Source organism: Scylla paramamosain, chromosome 37 (assembly GCF_035594125.1).
Source record: "Scylla paramamosain isolate STU-SP2022 chromosome 37, ASM3559412v1, whole genome shotgun sequence".
Classification (NCBI taxonomy): domain Eukaryota; kingdom Metazoa; phylum Arthropoda; class Malacostraca; order Decapoda; family Portunidae; genus Scylla; species Scylla paramamosain.
The window spans coordinates 12,035,001-12,040,000 of NC_087187.1; positions in this window are offsets into that span (position 1 = coordinate 12,035,001).

Genomic DNA, 5,000 nt, shown 5'->3' on the forward strand with positions numbered 1-5,000 from the left:
AGGCCTCTACACCCCCAAGGTCTCTTGACCTCTCCTCGCAAGAGGATGAGGGAGGCTTGTGCCAGATGGCGGGGAAGAAGCGTCGAAGAGCGTCTCCTCTCGAACCTCTACCTTCTTTTCGGTAGTATAAGCTCCTCCCCCATGAGGAGCTTACACCCTTACAAGCCGTGAGGCGGCTGGAGGAGTAGCCAAGCCTGTCGCTTAGGTTACTCCTGTCTGGGCGCGAGCTTAAGCTCAAGTCCAAGACTGAGGAATCTGCGTTTCTCCTCGCACGATGCTTTTGGGAGAAACCATTCGTCATCACCCAGGATGAACCCACGATAGGGACCAAGGGCATCGTTCTGCGATACCCCTTGGCCTTCTTCCTCGAGCACATCTTGGCGTGTCTTCGCGTTGCGTTCGCCCGCAGGTGTTCGTATCGCGATACCGCCAAGAACCCATGTGTCAGGTTGAGGTGACGTTCAGGGGCAACTCCCGGACTCCCTCGACCTAGGCTCGTGGGGTGTGTACTCAATCAAAAGGTTCACCCATGAGCCCCCGCGGTGTTTCAAGTGTCAGACCTTCGGGCATGTCTAGAGGCACTGCGGGTCCCGGTTCTCTGCGTTGTCTGCAGAGGCTGATCCAGTAAACATCTGCCGAAATGATAATTACTTCCAGTGAAGTCTAAGACACTGGATTAGTGGGTGCTGTTAACTTATCATTAAACCCAGCTGTGACCTCACTGAACTTTTCCCTTTGTGTCTTACAACACAAGGGGGCAATCACAAAATTATCATGACAACTCTTACACCAGTCCTCAGATCGGACTGCTCTTCTGAAATCGACCCTAAGTGTTTTGACACCCCCTTCAACTTTTTTTTTTCATTAACTTCTGCAACATTCACGGTCTTAGATCTAATTTTCAATCTGTAGAACACCACTTCTCCTTTACTAAACCTTATCTTCTTTTCCTCACTGAAACATAGGTATCTGAGGCAACTGACAGTAGCTCCATTTCTTTTCCCTCCTGCTTTCTCTATCATTTTCAATCCAAAACTGAATGTCGTGTTTATGTGCGCCCACGCTCTTGAATCTTCCGAGTTTTCCACCGTCTGGCTACGACTATAAAGTCACTCTCAAACTAAATTCATCTGTGCTGCATACCTCTCGCCTAACTTCTCTGACTGTAAGAAATTCTTTGAATAGATAGATTCCAAAGTGGAACACATTCTGACACTCTTCCCTTTTGCAGAGATCTCCATTCTTGGAGACTTCAATGTTCACCACCAGCTTTGGCTTTCCTCTCCCTTCACTGACCATCCTGGTAAAATAGCCTTCAACTTTGCTATCCTCCATGACCTAGAGCAATTGGTGCAACACCCTACACGTATTCCTGACCGTCTTCGAGATACGCCCAACATTCTTGACCTTTTCATAAGCTCTAATTTTTCTGCTTATGCTGTTATCGTCTCTTCTCCGTTGGGCTCCTCCGATCACAATCTCATATCTGTATCTTGTGCTATCGCTCCATTCCCTCCTTGGGATCTCCCTAAGCGGAGGTGCCTTTGACGTTTTGCCTCTACTAGTTGGGGGAACCTGAGGAGGTATTTTGGTGATTTTCCATGGAATGATTACAGCTTACATGTCAGAGACCCATCTATGTGTGCCGAGCGCATAACAGAGCTGATAGTGTTTGGGATGGAGGTGTACATCCATCACTCTTTTTCTTGACCTAAACCTTCCAAACACACACACAACCTTTTTTCGTGCTATACATAATAGAGAGGTGGCCCACAAAAGATACTTGAGCCTTCCATCACCAGAATCTCATGTGCTTTATATTTCTGCCCGGAATTCTTCACCTAGCAAAAAACTCATTCATTAATAGAAAGTGTCAAAATCTTTCACGATCTAATTTCCCTCGTGTCTTCTGGCATCTAGCCAAAAACATCTTCAATAACTTCTTCTTTCCCTCCTTTATGTCAACCAGATAGCACTACTGTTATGACATCTATCTCTAAAATCGAACTCCTCGCTCAAACGTTTGCTAAAAATTCTACCTTGGACTATTCAGTGCTTGTTTCTTCCTCTCTTCCACCCTCTGACTATTTCATAATGCCTATTAAAATTCTTCTCAGTCATGTTTTCCATGTTCTCGGTGGCCTAAACCCTCGGAAGGTTTATGGACCTGATGAGGTCCCTTCTATTTTTCTTCGGAACTGTGCCTCCCTGCTTGCACTTTGCCTATTCAAACTCTGTCAACATCTACCTTTCCTTCTTGCAGGAAGTTTGCCTACATTCAGCCTGTTCCTAAAAATGGTGACCGTTCTAATCCCTGAAATTACCTTCGTATTGCTTTAATTTCCTGCCTATCTAAAGTTTTTTAATCTATCCTCAACAGGAAGATTCTTAAACATGTATCACTTCACAACCTTCTATCTGATCACTAGTATGGGTTCCATTAAGGCCGCTCTACTGGTGATCTTCTGGCTTTCCTTACTGAGTCTTGGTCATCCTCTTTTAGAGATTTTGGTGAAACGTTTGCTTGTTGCCTTTAACATCTCAAAAGCTTTTCATATAGTCTGGCACAAAGCTTTGATTTTCAAACTACCCTTCTACGGCTTCTATTCTTCTGCGTAACTTCATCTTGAGTTTCCTTTCTGTTGCTTCTTTGGTAAACGGTCACTGTTCTTCTCCTAAATCTATTAACAGTGGTGTTCCTCAGGGTTCTCTTCTGTTGCCTACTCTTTCTGTTATTCACCAATTATCTAAACCAAACTTCTTGTCCTATCCACTCCTATGCTGATGATACCACCCTGCACTTTTCCACGTCTTTTTCATAGACGTCCAACCCTTCAGGAAATAAACAGTTCATGCACGGAAGCCACAGAATCCCTGACTTCTAATCTCTCTAAAATTTCTGATTGGGGCAGAGCAAACTTGGTATTGTTGAATGCCTCAAAAACTCAATTCGTCCATCTATCAACTCGACACAACCTTCCAGACAACTATCCCTTATTCTTCAATGACACTCAACTGTTCCCCTCTTCTACACTGAACATCCTCGGTCTGTCCTTTTCTTATAATATAAACTGGAAACTTCTCATCTCATCTCTAGCTAATACAGCTTCTATGAATTTAGGCGTTCTGAGACGTCTCCACCAGTTTTTCGCATCCCTCCCCGCTGTTAACTCTGTACAGGGCCTTACAGGGTCCATGTATGGAGTATACTTTATATTTCTGGGGGGGGGGGTTCTACTCATGCCGCTCTTTTAGACATGGTGGAATCAAAAGCTTTAAAGCTTTTCGTCTCATCAACTCCCCTCCTCTAACTGACTGTCTTCAGCCTTTCTCATCGCAGCAATGCTGCATTTCTAGCTATCTTCTACTGCTATTTTCATGCTAACTGCTCTTCTGATATTGCTAACTGCATGCCTCCCCTCTTCCCGTGCCCTCGCTGCACAAAACTTTCTCTCACCCATATTCTGTACATCATATTCTGTCCATATTCTGTAATGCAAGAGTTAACGAGTATTCTCAATCATTCATCCCTTTCTCTGGTAATTTCTGGAACTCCCTGCCTGTTTCTCTATTTTCACCTTCATATGATTTCAATTCCTTCAAGAGGGAGGTTTCATGACAATTATTCTTTAATTTTTTATCACCGCTTGGGACCTTATTCGCGGAACGGGATCTCAATGGCCTCTATCCTTCAATTTTGACTACTGCTTTGGACCCTATTCAGGGACCGGTTTCTCAGTGGTCTTTTTTTTTTTTTCTTGTATTGGATTTTTGTTGCTCTTGGCCGGTGTCCCTCATATATATATATATATATATATATATATATATATATATATATATATATATATATATATATATATATATATATATATATATATATATATATATATATATATATATATATATATATATGTGTGTGTGTGTGTGTGTGTGTGTGTGTGTGTGTGTGTAGAATCTTGGTGTGGAGTAGTCAGACTGTAGTAACCCTCACTTGAATTTAATAACACAAACGAAAATTCACATGGATAGTACCACAAATGCACAATAAAAGATACACAGAAATACACACATTAATAATAACACAAAAATACATAGGAAAACACACCCTAACCAAATTGAAGTCAATAAGCTTATCCTAACATTGTGAGACTCGGAGTAGAAACATGGTGCACACTATATTCAGCCAAAGACGGGCAATGTAGGGGTGCGATGTCCTTATGAGTGTCGGCAGCTAAATCCAAGAAGGCGCGTGAGCCATTGAGTCCAGGAATGAACTGAGTAGATTGTGAAACTCGGCTGCCTCGTAAACAATGGGAGAAGATAGGGAAGCGAAGGACAAGGGTGAGGCGACGTGAGGAGTACCGAGGCTTCGGTAGTGGTGGTCGGACAGATGAGAGGAAATACATGGCACGAGAACAGGAGCGAGGAGGGGCAGAACGAGGAGGTGAGGGTGGAACGAGGTGGATAGTAGTCCGGGACATGACACCTTCCCCCAGAAGACCTCCGTAGTAGTGTTATGGTGGTAAGGGGACGTCCGCTTGGAGTGAGCCAGGAACTCTTGAGTACTGGCGATGAGATTGTCAGCCCCTTTGATGTGGCGGAATTCGAGGTTGTAAGGCTAGGTCATGAGGGCCTAGCGGAAAATCCATTGATTCTTGTTCCCCATAGAGTAGAAGAAGGCCAGAGAGTTGTGATCCGTGAAGACGAGGATGGGTTGATTGCTGTGGTGGAGATAGCACTCGAACCGTTGGAGAGCCAGAACCAGAGCTAGGGCTTCTTTTTCAATGGTGGAGTAGCTCAGTTAATGACGTTTCAGCTTGGTGGAGTGATAGGTGATTGGGTGAAGGATATCGCTTGTCAGGTCAGCTTGAAGGAGGACGGCACCAATTCCTATTCTGCTGGCGTCGATCTGGAGATAGAAAGGACCAGAGTGGGCGGGCGTCTGAACGACTGGTCTTGAGGCTAGGAAGGTCTTGAGATGTTGAAAGGCTTGTTCGCAG